Source organism: Capricornis sumatraensis, chromosome 8, assembly GCF_032405125.1.
Source record: "Capricornis sumatraensis isolate serow.1 chromosome 8, serow.2, whole genome shotgun sequence".
NCBI lineage: Eukaryota > Metazoa > Chordata > Mammalia > Artiodactyla > Bovidae > Capricornis > Capricornis sumatraensis.
In genome coordinates this window covers 78,278,596-78,298,720 of record NC_091076.1, presented here as the reverse complement: position 1 = coordinate 78,298,720, position 20,125 = coordinate 78,278,596, and the positions used below count along the sequence as shown (strand labels likewise).

The window sequence follows — 20,125 nt, the reverse complement described above, 5'->3', positions numbered from 1 at the left end:
GTGGGTGACAACCTGCCTCCCCATCTTCAGCCACCAACCGAGTCCCGCAAGTTACTGTTTCAGTGTTTCCATGTATAATAAGATTTCACCTCCGAGTCACCTCCACCACCAGGCGTATCCTAGTCCCCATCACTCTGACAAAGACCTGTGTTGTTTTTACAGCAATCCCGCTAGGTGAAATTTTATACTACTTCTTGTCTTCCTCCAGAAAAACGTAAGTTCCATGAGAATCGGAACCTCATTCCTTTTGTCTCCCAGAAGATAGCTTGGTGCCAGGCACAACGTGGGCGTTCAAATATTTGTTGATTGAACTCGTTGAGGGCACCAAGGAAATACACATATTTCCACTTGTATATTTTATGTACCTAAGCGTATATTTATGTAAGTGTGTATCTGTGTGTGTGTGTGTGTGTGTGTGTGTTCATTCCCTTAGGACTTCCAACTAATGGAGTCCATTTCATTTATACATATTCCCCCCAGGAGACTTGGAGAAGGAAGAGAGGGGAAAGGAACCAGCTCAGAAGGAGAATGATGGGTATCTGCTTAGGGAGGGAAAACTTGAATAGAGCTGTTTTAAAAAACAATTTTTGGATCTTTTTGCTGTGTAATGTACAACATAATTCTCCGTGGTGTCAGCGCTCTTGGGATTGGGTATATGAGGTTTTTGGACACAGTGATCTGTAAGACAGATTTCAAGGTGAGAACAAGGTGAGCCTGAGAGGTTCAGTTATGTTTTTGAGGGCATGGACATAAACAGGAACAGCGCAAGATAGATTCTAAGAGGTATCCAAGTCAGTGAAAATCAAAGAAATAATTAATGGGGTTGTGGAAAAGCTGACGCCTTGAACTAGATTCTAAAAAGCTCATGATAATAATAAGACTAGTTCGTTTTTGTTCTACCATTTGTATGTACTGGCAATTGTGCTAAATGCTTGGCTTGCATAATTTAATTTTTAACAATGACTCCATGATATAGGTACCATTATTACTCCCAGTTTACCAAGAGGAAATCGAGACTCAGCAAGATGAAATTGCCCAAGGTCACTCAGCTAGATAAAAAGAGAACTTAAGGTTCAAACCCACCTAGTCTGGATTGTCTAACTCTAGAAACCAGACTGTTAACCACTACTGTACTTCCACTAAAGAAGTGGGGTTATTGGGACTTCCTGGCAGTTCAGTGAGTAAGACCCTGCCCTTCCACTGGAGGGGCATGGGTTCAGTCCCTGCTTGGAGAGCTAAGATCCCACATGCCATGTGGCACAGCCAAAAAAAAAGAGGGCTATTAATAACTACCATTTATTGGACTAGAGAACTGTGCTGAAAGCTTTACATACATCTCCTCACAAGCAGCTTGTGAGACTGAAATTATTACATCCATTTTTTATGTTGGAAAACTGAGGCCGAGGGGAGCTGAGGTTTAAACCCAAACAGGTCTCAGTCCACGCCCAGTGACCTGGGACATCACAGAAGCCTATGATCTCATCCTCCAGAGCACAGCCCCAGCCAGGAAAGCAGAGCCCCAGAGGTGAGTAAGCAGGGAGGCCTTCCTACGGACCTGCTGCCAAGACAGACCAGTCCCACCCCAAGAGGAAAAAATAAAGGCTGCAACTCTGGTCCCTGGCTGAAGTCCTAGGAAACACACTGAGTCACCTAATGGCAAGCCAGGCCCTGCAGAAAGTGTTGGCATCATCTTCCAAGGCCACTGCCCCTCCCACCCAGCCTGGACCCAGATGGTAAATTTCCCCTTCCAAGATAAGGAATAACCAGTCCATGTTTGATTCAAAAATGCCCACTTCAGGGCTTCCCTGGTGATCCAGTGGTTAAGAATCCACCTGCCAATGCAGGAGGCACAGGTCTGATCCCTGCACTACATGCTGCAGAGCAGCTTCTGAAGCCCTCATGCCCTCGAGGCCGTGCCCCACGAAAGAAGCCAAGGCAATAAGAAGACCATGCACTGCAACTAGAGAGTAGCCCCTGCTAGCTTCAGCTAGAGAAAGCCCATGTGTAGCAATGAAAACCCCAAAAATAATTTTTTTAAATGCCTACTTCTCTGCATCCCTATGTTCCTAACAGCACTGTTCACAATAGTCAAGACATGGAAACAACCTAAATGTCTATCAATAGATGAATGGATAAAGGAGGGGTGGTATATATATCTAGATATGTAGAGACAGATATCTAGATATAATCTGGATATAGAGAGAGAGAGACCTATGTATAGATCTATGCAGGCACACATACAATGGAATAGTACTCAGCCATAAAAAAGAATGAAATAATAATACCATTTGCAACAACATGGATGGACCTAGAGATTATCATACTAAATGAAGTAAGAGACATATCATATCATTTATATCTGGAGTCTGAAATATGACACAAATGAATTTATCTGCAAAACAGAAAGAAACTCCCAGATGTACAGAATAGATGTGGTTGTCAAGGGGGAGGAAAGGTGGAGTTTGGGATTAGCAGATGCAAACTGCATATATATACAGAACAGATAAACAACAAGGTCCTATTGTATAACAGAAAACTATACTCAATATCCTGTGATAAGCCATAATGGTTTCATAAAGACTATGAAACTATGTATTTTATATATATAACTGAATCACTTTTCTGTACTGCAAAAATTAATACAACATTGTAAATCAACTATACTTCAATAAAATATTTTTTTAGGGACCTCCCTAGTTGTCCAGTGGGTAAGACTCTCTGTTCCCAATGCAGGGGGCCTGGGTTTGATCCCTGGTCAGGGAACTAGATCCCACATGTCACAACTGAGTTTGAATGCCGCAAAAGACCTGATGCAGCCAAATAAATTTTTTTAAATAACTTTTTAAAATTCCCACTTCTGGTGGGTCCCTAACCCTTGACCCAGCCAGCCATCAACAGCTCAGCCTAGGGTATTCCTGTGCCAAAGGGAAAAGAAAATTCTTTGTTGCTTTTATTGCATCTTCGGTAGCATCTTCAGCAAACGGAGCTCACCAATTATCCAAAGCAACTCAGGCTCCCAATCAGTGCTTCCTTCAGAATTTAGCTGTTAAGTCAACAGAAAGGCAGGACATGGGTATGCTGAGAATTTGCTATCAGGGGTTTAGGTTCCAAACCTCCTTGCCATTCCTTCCCTTGCGTGGTATGTCTGAAAATGCAGCCTGCTTCTGCCCTAGCCAGGGCGGGGCTGGGGGAGGTAGGGTCCCCCCTCTGAGGGCCTTGAAAAGGGCTCTTGCAGGTATGAAAAATGAGGACAATTTAGGTTGAGCGTGCAAAAGGCCTTCCTGCCAGGGTGCTGCCCCCGTTCCTGGTAGCTGGAAGGAAAGCTACCCTTGTCCTCATCCAGGGGGACGAACTGATGTTGCCAGAGTCTCTTCACCCAGTTGGTGGAACCTGAGATCCTGCTGTGCCCCGTGAATTTCTTGGGGCTGCTCCATTTCTTCCCCAGAAGCCTACCTGAATAGCAGACTCCTCCCGTTCCAGAACTGTCTGTAGCCTACTGGGCTTCCTGGCTTCAGAGCCTACACTCCTCTGAGCGCCGGTCTTCACTGTCAGCCCCGTCCCCCACCCCAGCCCCTTCATGGTCCCTACCCACACCCCAGAGTGACAGCCGCCTCCACGGAACAGCCTGGCATAACACTGTTAATTGCTAATTGGGTTAACACCTGGCAACGCCAAGGGCTGTTAACATCACACCTACATAAACAGTGTGACTATCCCCAGACAAAAGCAGTATCTGCTCATACACCTTTGCACAGACAAGGTGGCACCAGTTTTGCCTACTTCCAAACCATTCTAATGGAATGACAGGGCTAGGAAGAAAAATGGAGTGTTTCTTACCAGCAACCTGAGCTGATTGTCATCAGGCAATTCAGCCAAATTCCCATGACTAGTAAACCAATGAGTCAAAGTTACCAGGAATAAAAGATCATTAATTCAACCATTAAATGAATATAATTGAGTGCCTGACACTTCTAGGCCCCAGAGATACAGCAGGCAACAAAACAAGCTTAGGGAAGAGAAAGAATGGAAACCAAAAATTAAAAAACATTAGCATGTCAGGCAGTGATAAGTACTGAGGAAGAAAAAAGGAGTCAGAGCTTTTCAATATTTTATATTTAGGATGGCATTTAAGACAGCACCTGGCATGTGGAAGGCTCTTAGTGTTTGTTGAAGAATAAAAACTTGCAGTGTATAAGTTATTTTCATTGCTCTCTTCTGCTTTCTCCATTTTTTTCTTTCATCAGAGCACTTTTATAATTTAGAACTCTCAATTTTAAAAACTCCCCTAATAAAAATTGAGCAATTAGGAATTGCCTGGTGGGCCAGTGGTTAAGACTCCACTCTTCCCCTGCTGTGGGCACAAGTTTGATCCCTGGTCGGAGAACTAAGATCCCATAAGCCATGTGGTGCAGCCAAAAAAAAAAAGTCCTTCCCCTCTGACTCCCTAGTTAGCCCAATCTGATGTTATTCTCTCCTGTAAACATGTATGTGTTGATTCTACAGGTGTAAAGCTTCCACCCTACAGTTTATTTTTTTTAAGGAAACTTTTTTTTTCTTTTTGCCTGCGCTGGGTCTTCATGGCTGCACGTGGGCTTTTCTCCAGTTGTGGTGAGCAGGGGCTACTCTTCGTTGTGGTGCGCGGGCTTCTCATTGCTGTGGCTTCTCTTATTGCAGAGCACAGGCGCTAGAGCTCAAGGGCTCAGTAGTTGCAGCTCACAGGCTCTAGAGCACAGGCTCAGTAATTGTGGCGCACGGGCTTAGATGCTCCCCAGCATGTGGAATCTTCCTGGATTAGGGATCGAACCTGTGTCCCCTGCATTGACAGGTAGATTCTTACCCACTATGCCACCAGGGAACCCCCCTACAATCTTTCCGATGCCATACCTTCTGCACATCCTTTAACTGACAGCATAATGATATTTGGGGCTTTGGTAGAACCACCTGGGATGTCAACCGTAACTAATCTGGAATGTAAGGATTGCTTCTCCAGGGATTGCTTGCCTGGTGACCATTGTCTAATGATAGGGGAATGATACCTTGACCATTTATCATTACAACCTATTATGGTAAAATGACAGCCCATGGGATCTCAGAGGAAATTTCACATTAATTTTCATCTATTTCTGTATAATAACAACACAGGCCTTGATGTCCACTTTGGGGGTTTGTCTTGTTTTTTTTAAAGATTTTTTTTAAAATATGGACTGTCTTTAAAGTCTTTGTTGAATGTGTTACAATATTGCTTCTGTTTTACTTTTTTTTTTTTGGCCTCAGGCCTCAAGGCATATAGGATCTTCACTCCCCAGCCAGGGATCAAACCTGCATGCCCTGCATTGGAAAGTGCAGGCTTAACCACTGGACCTCCAGGGAAATCCCTCCTCTTTGAAAATTACAAGGGGGCTTGGGGGCCTTTACATGAAAAAATATTTTCCCCTCAAAATTAGAAGAAAAGGCTTTACTCAGGAGAGTCCTGACCACAGAGGCCAATTTTGATCCATAAATGCTTAAATGCAGAAATAAAACATCCCAGATTTGCTATTAATCACAGTAGAAGTGTCTCTTCTATGAAAAGCAAATGAGCATCCCTTTGGAGGGGTGCAGGCCAGGCAGAAGAGGAGATGTTAATTAAAGTGCTGGGGGCAGGATAAGTGGGGAGCAAGGAAACCCTTTCTTTAAGCATCTTGCTGTTTCAACAACTTTCCAAAGTCTTATGTTGAGAGATGGTTATTAAAACCCTGATAAAAAGATACTAGAGGAAGCAATGTGAAAGAGGCCCCAGACACAGAGGAGGTGATCAAAGGGTGGCAAGATCCACCCTCCACCCCCAGCCAAAGATGCAGGCCCCACCCCTTCTCAGGCTCCCCACCCTGGTGTGAGAAGCCAGCCCTGCCCCACCTGCAACTCCTCCCTCCCAGCACCTCAGGAATTCAGGTGTTTGTTCTTCTTTGCCAAATCAGCCCCATCACAGGTGACTCTGCTTCCCTTCTCTGAGCCTCAGTTTCTTCATCTGTAAAATGTGATGATTGGACCAGATGACAATGTTGGTCGTTCCCGTGAGTCAGAACCCACCCTGTCTTCCAAGCACCCTCCTGGGGGTGCTCAGACCCTCCCTCTCCTTGGCCAGTTTGCCCAATGTGATGGCAGTGTCAGCCCAGTCCTAGATGGATGGGGGCCAGTGACCAAGGACATTCTCGTTCCTGCCAACATCCCTTTGCTGCGCCCGGGGAATTGCTGAACCTGCAGAATAAATCACCTTCCAGTGCATCTAATGTCTGCTGTATTCGTTTCCTGAGGCTGCTGTAACAAATTACCACAAGCTTAGTGCTTAAAACAACCCACATTGATTCTCTTACGGTCCTGCAGGTCAGAGGTCCAAAGTGAGACTTTCGGGGCTAACATCAAGGTGTTGGCAGGCCTGGTCCCTTCTGGAGGCTCCAGGGAGAATCAGTTCCTTGCCATTTCCAGCTTCTAGAAGCCACAGCATTCTTTAGCTTATGGCCACATCACCCCAGCAGCTGTTTCTGTTATCACAATGCCTTCTCTGACTCCTTCCACCTCCCTCTTATAAGAACCTTTTTGATTACTTTGGGCCCATCCAGATAATCCAGCCCAGCGGGAGGAAGAGGAGGAAGTTTATTCTCTGGGGAAACTAAACCAGAGAAGCTCCAGACCTAGGACAGTGGGCATACTATGCTCAGTCGCTCAGTCATGTCTGACTCTTTGCAACCCATAGACTGTAGCCTGCCAGGCTCCTCTGTCCATGGGATTCTCCAGGCAAGAATACTGCAGTGGCAACCATTCCCTTCTCCAGGGGATCTTCCCGATCCAGGAATGACATCTGTGTCTCTTGCATCTCCTGCACTGGGAGGCAGTTTCTTTACCACTGAGCCACCTGGGAAGCCCCACTGGGCATGCTCAAGCCAGGCTAAATTAGTTCAATATAAAAGGAAGCAAGAGAGAGAGGAGGGGATTCTTCAAAGGCTGAAGGTCAAATGATGAGACCCCAGCTTCCTTCCCTGATGGTCTCCCAGAATGCCAGCCTGTACCCTCTAGGCAGGAGATCAGAGACCTTTTATTTATTTATCCGGCTGTGTTGGGTCTTCGTTGTGGCATCCAGATCTTTGTGGTGTCATGCTGGGTCTTTCCACTGCAGCTCACAGACTCTAGTCATGGTGTGGGTTTAGTTGCCCCATGGCATGTGGGACTTTAGCTCCCCGACCAGAGGTCGAACCCCCATCCCCTGCATTGCAAGGAGGATTCCTAATCCTGGATCACCAGTGAAGGTCCTCGGAGAACTTTTCTTGACAGAATCATCTCATTTCTAAATCCTTAACTTAATCACTACCACAAAGTCCTTTTGCCATAAAAGGTAACATACTCACAGGTTCTGAGGATTAGGACCTAGACATCTTTGGGAAGCTTTTATGTTGCCTACCACATCTCATGCTCTAACTTTACCACCTTCACAATATTTGCCATTTCTGCATATCATCTTTGAATTTTTCTTTGACTCAGGCCACTTTCTAAAAAACAAACTTAGGGCTTCCCTGGTGGCTCAGCTGGTAAAGAATCCGCCTGCAATTGCGGATCAAACCTGGGTTTGATCCCTGGGTTGGGAAGATTCCTTGGAGAAGGGAACAGCTTCCCACTCCAGTATTCTGGCCTGGAGAATTCCATGGACTGTGTAATCTATGGGGTCGCAAAGAGTCAGTGACTTTCACTTTCACCCCAATACAAAATAAATAATGAACTTTATTAAAAATAATATCTATGAAATCCTAGAGTTGATGGCTAGTCATATTTTCCATACTATTTCATAAGTTAATACATGACTATCAAGATGTCAAATGTTTATCTGTACACCACATAACATCACTGTGCGTGCCACCAGTAGTACCCAGACTGTCCTTTGGGGAACAAAAATCCAGCCTCCTGATTTTACAGAAGAGGGTAATTTGTCCAAGAAGTCAGCAGCAGCAAAGAGCAAGGCTACACCCACGACTTCTTCCTGCTGTCTCCGTGGTTATTAATCACAGCTTGAAAAGATGTCAGCTTTTTCTTAATAGCATCCCTCCCTTGGTGATTCATATCATTTAGGGCTCAGCTCCCCTTCTACTACACTCACGGATATTTTATATTTGGAAAGTGGGGTTTCCTATTGCCTCCCCTGTGGACCAACATTCATGCATCCTGCTTATCAGTGCTGAGCAGAGGGTGTTTACTTGACCTACATCTGGACAGCATCCAGGTCTCAGGGAAGGATACGCTACAAAGGGAGGTCTGTGCTGGTGGTGACTTTGTACTGTGCCCCTTGGCTTGTGTCCCAGCTGCTGATTGGACTTGGAAATGGCTTTTAAGAAGACAGAGTTCCTTTCCATCCACAGGGTGTGGGATGATATAATGGCCCTCCTCTTACATAATGATTGACATGCAATAAAAATAGCTTTCATTTATTAGATACTTCATCTGGGACAGGCCCTGTGATGAGTGGGTTACACATATCCATTCACAGCAACCCTGTGAAGTAGCTATAAGTGTTGCCACTTTACAGCTGAGAACACCATATCTCAGAGAGGCTGAGAAACTTGTCCAGGGTCACACAGCTAGTGTGACAAAGTCTGTACTTCAAAAGACACAAGAGAACTTAGAAATCAACCTGAGATGAGGAATGCCAATGAGGAAACCAGAGAGGTTGAGCAACCTGCCCAAGGGCACACAGCTAGTGGTAGACTCAGGGACAGAATTTGGCTCCCGAACTCTCAGGCTTGTTTGTTTTTCAGATTCTCTCTTATAAGCTGTTATTTCTTGGATGATTCTTTTTCAGAGGCCTGCCTGATCGGTTTCTTTTTTCTCATCATTGGATACATCTCTCCTCCCTGGTGCTTTCGTCACTCATCATTTTCTCTCTAATTGAAAGCTGTAGAGGAATCTAATGAGTATCCTAGGGTGATCCTTCACCATCTGTCCCTCTGACCTACAGAAAAAAAAAAAAAGTGCTAGAAAAGCTCCATGAGTCTGTATTCATTAATTTGGAATGAGTCATAATTTAACCAGGAAAGGATTAAAGTTTACCTTCATCCTTTCCCCACAAAAAAAGAGATTGCTAAGCAGATAGTCAATGGGAAACAAGGTTAGGTAGAGTCGTGATCAAAAGAGGAACTTGTTAATGCAAATTTTAACCCAGTAAGACCCTAAATGTCCAAAGGGAACTGAGTAAACTCAATGATTGTACACAGTGGAAGACTGGCTAGCCATGACTGTGTCATAGAACATTGTATAACAATATGAGAACAAATTATGATTAATAAGTCGACAGCATAAATACAAAATAAAATGACTGCATTTTTATAAGTATATATCTATAGGGGGGGAAAAGAGACTGGAAAGGTGTATTTAGTAGCTATCTCTGTGTGTGCGTGCATGCACGTGTGCTAAGTCACTTCAGTCATGTCCAGCTCTTTGTGACCTTGTGAACTGTAGTCCACCAGGCTCCTCTGTCCATGGGATGCTCCAGGCAAGAATACTGGAGTGGGTTGCCATGCTCTCCTTCGGTGGATCTTCCTGACCCAGAGATCAAACCTGTTTCTCTTACATCTCCTGCATTGGCAGGCGGGGTCTTTACCACTGGCGCCACCTGGGAAGCCCCAGTAGCTATCTCTAGGTGATTTATATTTTCTTTTTGTGTTTATCTGTATCTTCCAAATTTTCTACAGTGAACATTTTCATAATCCAAAGGAGAAAAAAGTTCAAATTGCTAACATTGTCATTAAGAACTGTTGTTTTTTCTGAGACTGCACATACAGAAAAGTAAGGAATCAACCACAAACCTCTTTCCTGAGCTGGCCATATGCTAGCAATTTAACAATTATCCTACTCCAGTAGAAAGATGAGCAATGAACACAAGTAGTTCACTGAAGAAATACAAATGGTCAGTAAACATGTGAGAAGACTCTCAATCGTTTCATTAATAACTTTTAAAATGTAAATTAAAATGACAAAGGAGATACTGTTTATTTGCTTAGCAGATTCAGTTCAGTCGCTCAGTCGTGTCTGACTCTTTGCGACCCCATGAATCACAGCACTCCAGGCCTCCCTGTCCATCACAGTCTCCCGGAGTTCACTCAAACTCACGTCCATCGAGTTGGTGATGCCATCCAGCCATCTCATCCTCTGTCGTCCCCTTCTCCTACTGCCCTTAATCCCTCCCAGCGTCAGAGTCTTTTCCAATGAGTCAACTCTTCGAATGAGGTGGCCAAAGTACTGGAGTTTCGGCTTTAGCATCATTCCTTCCAAAGAACACCCAGGGCTGATCTTTAGAATGGACTGGTTGGATCTCTTTGCAGTCCAAGGGACTCTCAAGAGTCTTCTCCAACACCACAGTTCAAAAGCATCAATTCTTCGGCACTCAGCCTTCTTCACAGTCCAACTCTCACATCCATACATGACCACTGGAAAAACCATAGCCTTGACTAGACGGACCTTTGTTGGCAAAATAATGTCTTTTCTTTTCAATATGCTATCTAGGTTGGTCATAACTTTTCTTCCAAGGAGTAAGCATCTTTTAATTTCATGGCTGCAGTCACCATCTGCAGTGATTTTGGAGTCCCAGAAAATAAAGTCTGACACTGTTTCCACTGTTTCCCCATCTGTTTCCCATGAAGTGATGGGACCAGCTGCCATGATCTTTGTTTTCTGAATGTTGAGCTTTAAGCCAACTTTTTCACTTTCATCAAGAGGCTTTTTAGTTCCTCTTCACTTTCTGCCATAAGGGTGGTTTCATCTGCATATCTGAGGTTATTGATATTTCTCCCAGTAATCTTGATTCCAGCTTGTGCTTCTTCCATCCCAGCGTTTCTCATGATGTACTCTGCATAGAAGTTAAATAAGCAGGGTGACAATATACAGCCTTGACGTACTCCTTTTCCTATTTGGAACCAGTCTGTTGTTCTATGTCCAGTTCTAACTGTTGCTTCATGACCTGCATATAGGTTTCTGAAGAGGTAGGTCAGGTGGTCTGGTATGCCCATCTCTTTCAGAATTTTCCACAGTTTATTGTGATCCACACAGTCAAAGGCTTTGACATAGTCAATAAAGCAGAAATATATGTTTTTCTGGATCACTCTTGCTTTTTTGATGATCCAGTGGATGTTGGCAATTTGATCTCTGGTTCCTCTGCCTTTTCTAGCAGAGCTTAAAACAAATGATAGGGGAATTCCCTGATGGTCCAGTGGTTAGGACTGCATGCTTCCACTGCAGGAGGCATGGGTTCAGTCCCTGATTGGGGAACTAAGATCCTGAAGTCACGAGGTGCAGCCAAGTAAACAAATAAATGATAATATCCAGTGCTGATACAGTGTGAGGAAGCCAACACTCTCAGACAACGCTGGTCCGAGTGAAAAATGCTATAAACCATAGCAGTTACCATGATGGATTGATTCTAAATATCTCCTCTTCCTCTTGAAATGCCACAAAAAAAGGCAGGACGGAAATTTTAAAAGGCAGAAACCCACCAAGACGGAGTACAGGAAAGGAGACCACAGAGGGCAAGATGTCAACAGTATCTTGAAAGAGGGAGAGCAGACTGGTGAGTGGCAGCTGACAGACTGTATCAGAGAAGGCTGGAAACTGAATGTCAGCTGGAAGCGAGCGGGGTCTGCCTGTGACCTGCAGAGAGGCCCAGGAACTGGAGGTACCAGCCACGTCAGAAGGCAGAATGGGGTAAGACCGAAAACAGGAAGGGCTGTTGAAAGCACCAGTGTGTTTACAAAAGCACTCAGACTGCACAGCCCAGGTAGCTGACCAGCTAAAGCACCGGCCCAGCAGGAGCAGCCTTCTCTGGCAAAATTAAACCAGAGAAGCTCCAGACCTGGGAGCCTGGGCATAGCAGAGGGCAAGGTTGTCACTACACTACAAAAGGAAGTGGATAGAGGGAGGGGGGATTCTTCAAAGGCTGTGTATCAAATGATGAGAAGGCAGCTTCCTTCCCCTACTGACCCCCCAAGAATGCTGGTGGCAGCCTGCCCTCCAGGCACAAGATCAAAGAATTTTCCTCAACAGAACCACATGACCTGGCCTGTCCACTTGATCACTCAGAGAGGTCCAACAGTCAACAAGCTCCCAACTCCCCCCATACAGACAGACAGACAGACAGACAGACAGACACACACACACACACACACACACACACACACACAGGTCCAACAGTCAACAAGCTCCCAACTCCTGCCATACACAAACATACACAGCCTCTAATTAGCTTTGAGTTCCCTGGTCATAAAAATAAACATTCAACTAGGAACCACCAAACACTCTCCAATGTGAAATAGCAAAATAACACAAAAGAAATTTAGGAGTAATGAATATAATACTGGGAGCAGAAATAAGCTGGAAAGAGAAAGAACTTTAATAAATATCTTTAGAGAAATAAGGATATTATATGAATGTTAATTTCACCAAATATGTGATTAACTACATCAGGAAGATGGGGGAGCAATAATGTATCAGGTAAGAGTGCTGTGTCCTTACTTTTCATAATACAAAGTCAATAGATGATAACTAAAACAGAAAAAACTAGTCATAAAGGCACTTTATTTAGAAATAGAAACAACTAAAATAGTTGGAAATGTTGTGGTAGGGAGAACTGGGAAGAGGGGAGATGAGGCAAGGAATTGCTATTCTTCAATGTTATCTTTGTAATTGCCTTAATAAAAGTGGATATGAAATTTAAAACAAATGGTATGACATTTATTAGAGGAATCTGGACAAATGAATTAAAACTGTGAATATATGTATAACCTTTTACCCAGCACTCAACTTGTTAAGGATTTATCCTAAGGAAATTATAGAAGTAATATGCAAAGACGTATGTTCAGTGATGTTTACTGCAGCATTGTTTTATCATTATGCCAAAAACTGGAAACAACCTAAACACCCAGGAGACTCATTTAATAAATCATAGTATAATCCAAGCACTGGAATACTACACAGCTGTTAGGAAGGACAAGGAAGATTTTATAAATTAACATGAGATGATACTCAAGTGATACTAAGTGAAAAAAAGAGGGCTTCCCTGGTGGCTCAGTGGTAAAGAATCTGCCTGCCAGTGTAGGAGACACAGGTTGAATCCCTGATCCGGAAAGATCTCACATGCTGCAGAGCAACTAAGTCTGCCCGTAACAAATATTGAGCCTAAGCTCTAGAGCCGGGTAACCACTAACTATTGAACCCGCGCACCACAACTACTGAAGCCCATATGCCCTACAGCCCGTGCTCTGCAACAAGAGAAGCCACTGCAATGAGAATCCCAAGCACCACAAAGAGTAGCCCCCACTTCCCGAAACTAGAGAAAAGCCCGCAGGCAGCAAAGACCCAGCACAGCCAATAAATAAACAAGTTTAAAAATGGTTAGAGAACAGTAAATACAGTTTGACACAAGAAATATTGTTTTAGAAGTCTAGTTAATTTCCAAAATATATAAAGAACTACTACAACTACCACTACTACAACTCAATAACAAAAATACCAAACAACTCGATTTAAAAATGGGCCAAGAACTTGAACAGATATTTCTCCAGAGAAGTATACAGATGGCTAACAAGTACATGAAAAGGAGCTCTACGTCGCTAATCATCAGGGAAACAAAAATCAAAACTACAGCGAGATACCACACCCACTGGGAGGAAGAAAAAAACCACCACCAGAAAATAAGTGTTGGTAAGGATGTAGAGAGATTGGAACCCTTGTACATTGCTGGTAGGAATCCAAAATGGTACAGCCACTGTGGAAAACATTCTGAAAATTCCTCAAAAAAGTTAACACAGAATTACCATATGATTCAGCAAATCCATTTGTGAGTATATACGAAAAAGAATTAAAAGCAAGGACTCAAGTAGCCATCTGTACACTCGTATTCACAGCAGCATTATTTACAATAACCAAAAGGTGGAAGCAATCCTGTCCATCAGCAGATGATATAAACAAAATGCGGTGTCTATAGACAATGCAATATTTTTCAGCTCAGAGGGTAAAGTGTCTGCTTGCAGTGCGGGAGACCCGGGTTCAATCCCTGTGTCGGGATGATCCCCTGGAGAAGGAAATGGCAACCCACTCCAGTACTCTTGCCTGGAAAATTCCATGGACAGAGGAGCCTGATAGGATATAGTAGGATATAGTCCATGGGGTCGCAAAGAGTCAGACACAACTGAGCGACTTCACTTTCACTTTAAAAAAGGAAGGCAATTCTGACACCTGCTACAACATGCATGAACCTTGAAGACATTACACTATGTGAAATAAGCCAGCCATCAGAGGACAAATACTGTATGGTTCCATTCAAGAGAGTAGAGTGGTAGTTGCCAGAGACGGGTGGGGAAGACTAGGGAGATACTGTTTAATGGGTACACAGTTTCACTTGGAGAAGAAAAAAAATCTGGAGATGGATCTTGGTGATGGGTGCATGTCAACGGGAATGTACTTAATGCCACTAAGCTGTATGCTTAAAAACTAATTTTTATTTCATGTATATTTTGTTGTTATTGTTCAGTCACTCAGTTGTGTCCAACTCTTTGTGACCCCATGGACTGCAGCACACCAGACTTCCTGTCCCTTATCATCTCCCAGAGTTTGCCCATGTTCGTATCCGTTGAATCAGTATATTTTATCAAATTTTTAAAAAATTCAATTTTTTAAGTAGAAATTTATATACCAGTGTCACTAATAATCTCTGGGGCTGGAATTATGTAAAAAATTTCCCTTTCTCTTTGTTTATATTTTCACCAGTTACCACTATCAGGAAAAAAAGGTATCTAGTTCCATTTAGAAAATGAAAGTAACCTCACACCCTGAGAATGCCGTCTTACAGTTTACAAAACACTTTCACAATCACAATCCTGCTTAAGCATCACCAACATTCCAAAAAAGAGAGACATTTTGAACTGTGTAGACCAGAAAGGTTCAGAGGACACTGAATTGCCCGTCAGTAAGACAAGGAGCCAGGACTTAATCACAAGCCCCAACTTGGTCAGCTCAGCAAACTTTCAAGCATCACACCAGCTGTGTCGAAGTCAATCCCAGAGAAGCCTGTCAGAACTCAAGAAGCTCTCTCTACAGCCTAGAAAAATGTTACCTGGGCAGCTCAGGTAACACACAACCAAATCAAGGTGATGAGATTTTAGGGGGGTAGAGGTCAAATGATGTGGTTTCAGGAAGCCACCCCTGGTACCATCCCTCACAGGGACATAACCAGCTTCACAAACTGACCCCAGCCTCTGACAGTCCCCCACAATGGACAGAAAGGGTCTACCAGGAGCCCCCGACTCTGGCCCTGATCTGGCCCAGACCTTATCCAAGCTGACCCCCCAGTCCCCACCATCCCAACATACCTGGTCCTGTGTCCCAGGCCTCGCAGATCAGATCAACAGCAGCACAAAGTGGCTGGAGCTGAAGCAGCTGAAACTAAGTGGAAATCAACAGGAAGTGTGAGAATCACCTTGTGACAAAAGAGGCACGAAGACCGGAAGTGGGTTTGGGCCAGGAAGGCTGCGGCCGGCCTTCTAGAAGTGAGGCAACCTTGCAGCCCCACTGCTCAGCTGCTATTGAGCAAGACTTCAGGGTTGAGAAAGGAGAAAAATAAACTCAAGCCCTAACTCTTTAGCCAGAACTTCAAGCTTCCCCTTTGTCTGTCTCCAGCCCTGTATTAGAGGGGTAAAGCAAGGAGAGCTTTCCCACATTAAGGGTAGGAGATGCAGGATCCTTGTTGATTCAGTGCTAAGAATCCACCTGCCAACCTAGGTTTGATCCCTGGTCTGCGAACCAAGATCCCACATGCCCCAGAGCAACTAAGCCCATGCTCCACAACTACTGAGCTGAAGCACTAGCGCCCTAGAGCCCGTGCTCCATAACAAGAGAAGCCACTGCAAAGAGAAGCGCGTGGACCACAAGAGAGTAGCCCCCTGCTCACAGCTAGAGAAAGCCCATGTGCCGCAACAAAGACCTAGTGTAGCCAAAAATAATAAATAAAGGGTAGGGCTTCCCCAGTGGCTCACTCGGTAAAGAATCCACCTGCAGTGCAGAAGACACAGGAGACTCAGGTTCAATCCCTGAGTTGGGACGATCCCTTGGAGGAGGGTATGGCAACCCATGTATTCTTGCCTGGAAAATTCCATGAACAGAGGAGCGTGGTGGGGTACAGTCCACGGGATCGCAAAAGAGTCAGACACGACTGTGAAACTGAGCACACAGGAGATGCCCAGAACCTGGCAAAGCACACCTATGGCTTCAGAGAAACAATGGGAAGTCAGAGGGAAGTAGCCTCCGCCTACCACTTTTGGTGGCGAGACCTTGAATGAGTTGCTGTGTGTCTCTGTGTCTCATCTTTGCAAAATGAAATGGAGGTGACACTAGTACTGACCTCATGGCGTTGTTTGGGCTTAAATGAGATAATGTGTGTAATTGGCTTCACATACATCCCATTATTCCCTTCAGTGGTTGGTGGCATCCCCCCTCCTTTCTGCCTCTCCAAATCTGACCGACTCCTTAAGTCTTTGGCAGGTCATGCCACCCTGGTCTGGAGTCACTTCTCGCCTCCACAGTGGCTGCAGGTCAAATGTGTCACTAGGTCCCACCGTGTCGGAGAAGCACCACGGTTAAGAACTACGACTGAGGCCCTTCACCGATAATTCCTTCCCATGGAGCTGTCTATCTCCCCAAGGTCACCCAGGGAGGGTAAGGGCTGCATGGATTTGTCTCTGTTTCCCCAGGAGCATCTACCAGCGCACTGGAAGTTAGTCCATAAATGTTCATGGACTTTTAAGATGCTATGAAGGTTTCAGACTGACCTCAGGGCAGCTCAGGATCATGTTGTCTCCAGCCTGGGGCTGCTGCTGCTGCTGCTAAGTCACTTCAGTCGTGTCCGACTCTGTGCAACCCCATAGACAGCAGCCCACCAGGCTCCCCCGTCCCTGGGATTCTCCAAGCAAGAACAACTGGAGTGGGTTGCCATTTCCTTCTCCAATGCATGAAAGTGAAAAGTGAAAGTGAAGTCGCTCAGTGGTGTCCGACTCTTCGCAACCCCATGGACTGCAGCCTACCAGGCTCCTCCGCCCATGGGATTTTCCAGGCAAAAGTACTGGAGTGGGGTGCCATCGCCTTCTCCGTGTCTCCAGCCTACAGGAGGCTTATGCAGGATTTCAGCTGATGGTAAAAGGACTCACCTGTGGGTGTCAGTAGCGCACCATCTGAAAACATCTTGCAGTGCAATGCAATTATATTTGGACCAGAAGGGACACTCTTTGAAGATGGTACTTTTAAACTAGTAATAGAATTTTCTGAAGAATATCCAAATAAAAATGCCAACTGTTAGGTGTTTAGGTATCCTTCAGAATCGGTGGAGTCCGATCTTCTATCTTAACACCAATTTAGTCTCTGCTGGATGAACTGAATCCAAATAGTCCAGCCAATAATCAGGTAGCACAGCTTTATCAGGAAAACAAATGAGAATATGAGAAAGGAGTTTTGGCCATTGTTGAATAAGGCTGGAATGATTCATAATACACAAATGGTCTGTTAATCTTTTTCATCATTGTTGTAATTTACCTCTCAGTAGAAAGGCTAACATATTTCAAGTGCCACCAGTTTTAAGGATTCTGCAGGGGGAAAAAAAGTCCTTCAATTTAGAACATAACAAAAGCTTGTGTATCTTGATGAATGTACTTTTTGTTGCATGGTATGAACTAAGTTATTGCTTACATAAATTTGTAATATATTCTATTTGTATTTTCTTTCCAAGTGTATAATGTTGGCATGGAGCTTTCATGACAGAATAACATTTTGTACATCTGTACTTTTTTCAAATATTGAATGCCTTATTTTGGAATTTTTGGATTTTTTAAATTGAAAGCACTTGAAGTTTTTTTATATATGAATATTACATGTAAAGCTGTTAAAATATGTATCTTCAGTGCACACACACAAAAAAAAGATGCTATGGTAACACCATCCTATTTAAAGCATTCTGGTAAACTGCACCTGGGCTGAGGTCGCCATAGCAACAGTTGTGCAGGCTGTGGCAAAGCCTTGCAGGAAGGCAGGACCTGGGTGATCCTTGGCTCCTCTTAGTTCCTCTCAAATCCCTAAAAGCACTAAAGATGTGAAGTGGGGGAAGATGCTGAATGCTGTAGCTTGAGCTGCCTGGAAATCCTGCTTCCTGCTCTCATCTCTAGAAGAAAGCCTGGGTAGCTTGCAAAATACTTAAATTTCCCTCAAAAGCAGCCTAAGGTTTGCCACCTGATTGGGAGACCAGCCCTCCAACTGGCTTTCTGTCCTCAGCTCCCTGGTCCCCTTTTTTTCAGATGACAGATATCTTGATAGCTGAGGTGACATCTTCTTAAGGATCGCCCCTCACCTTTTTTTTATAACTTTTTTTTTTTTTTGGTTGAATCGGGTCTTAGTTGCAGCATATGGGATCTTTCATTATGGTGCAAGGATTCTCAGCTGTGGCTCACAGGCTTAGTTGCTCCATGGCATGTGGGATCTTAGTTCCCTGTTGTTGTTCAGTCACTTAGTCATGTCCAACTCTTTGCGACCTCAAGAACTGCAGCATACCAGGCTTCCTTGTCCTTCACCATCTCCCGGAGCTTGCTCAAACTCATGTCCATTGAGTCAGTGATCCCATCCAGCCATCTTGTCCTCTGTCGTCCCCTTCTCCTCCTGCCTTCAATCTTTCCCAGCATCTGGGTCTTTTCCAGGGAGTCAGCTCTTCACATCAGGTGGCCAAAGTATTGAAGCTTCAGCTTCAGCATCAGTCCTTCCAATGAATATTCAGGATTGCTTTCCTTTAGGATGGATTGGTTGGATCTCCTTGCAGTCCAAGGGACTCTCAAGAGTCTTCTCCAACACCACAGTTCAAAAGTATCATTTCTTCAGCGTTCAGCATTCTTTATGTTCCAACTCTCACATCCATACATGACTACTGGAAAAACCATAGCATCGACTAGACGGACCTTTGTTGGCAGAGTAATGTCTGCTTTTTAATATGCTGTCTAGATTTGTCATAGCTTTTCTTCCAAGGAGCAAGTGTCTTTTAATTTAGTAGCTGCAGTCACCATCTGCAGTGATTTTGGAGCCCAAGAAAAAGGAAGTCTGTCACTGTTTCCACTGTTTCCCCATCTATTTGACATGAAGTGACAGATCAAGCCCTGTTCCCTAGCACTGCAAGAATTCTTAACCACTGGACTAGCAGGGAAGTCCTTGCCCCTCACCTCTTGTTCCCTCCAACTTACCACCCCACCAAGTCTGCCCACCTCCACATTTCTCTTAGTATACCCCAGGCCTTGTTGAGGCTTACTGGGTGCCAGGCTCTGTGCTCAGTGTGTTTTGTTTTGGACACAATGCACAGTTCATGGACTCTTACTTCCCCCAACAGGGATTGAGCCCACACCCCTCTGCAGTGGAATTGGTGCGTCCTAACCACTGACCAGAGAATTCCTGTGTGCTAAGTGATTTACATATATCCTGCTTTAACCCTCAAATAACTCTCCAAGTAAAGGCTGTTGCTATTCCCATTTTACAGATGAGGAAACTGAGCCCCAAAGAGGTCACACAACTGGCCCAACTTTAACTTGCAGGCATTTCAGTGGGATTTTATTCCAGGAAGCTATACACTCTCCCACCTCCATGTCTCACAGAGAAGGGAGTTTTGTAGTTAGCCTGTTCAAAGTCTTGGAACTACTGAGCCTGAGTCATCACCAGAGGGCTGATTAGAAATGCAGAGCCTCAGGCCCCACCCCAGTCCCACTAAATTAGAATTTGCATTTTCACAAGAGAACCAGGTGATTGGTTTGCTCATCAAGATTTGAGCCTCGGTCTAAATTGAATGGGTAGCACAAGACACGGACTCACAAGCAAAGTAAGCATAGACAAAGAACCCCGCAGGGCTCTAGATCTTGTGGGTTTTGCCTCTAGAGAAAGAACAGAGACAAAAATTTAGGGCTCTGGGGCTCCTCTCGCCTCGGTTTCCGCTTTCTAAGTCCTCACGCAAAATCTCAACTTTGGAAGTTCAGAGAGCAATCGGATGGCTTTAGAGCGCCACCTTCTGGTCATGCTAAGCTATGCAGCACACGTTTCTGCT

The 20,125-nt window shown here is 44.5% G+C and overlaps 1 protein-coding gene and 1 pseudogene across 1 annotated transcript in view; one reads left to right on the top strand and one right to left on the bottom strand.

Annotated features, from left to right (window-relative positions):
- The window catches only part of NDEL1 (nudE neurodevelopment protein 1 like 1), a 52,803-nt gene extending 37,369 nt beyond the window's left edge, over window positions 1-15,434 (bottom strand). Inside the window, exon 1 of the mRNA XM_068975814.1 lies at window positions 15,381-15,434. The gene's annotated coding sequence lies outside the window, so the exon portion shown is untranslated. The remainder of the gene's footprint in view (window positions 1-15,380) is intronic.
- Window positions 12,496-17,529, top strand: LOC138083618 (ubiquitin-conjugating enzyme E2 B-like; annotated as a pseudogene).
- Window positions 17,530-20,125: the final 2,596 nt, after the last annotated feature.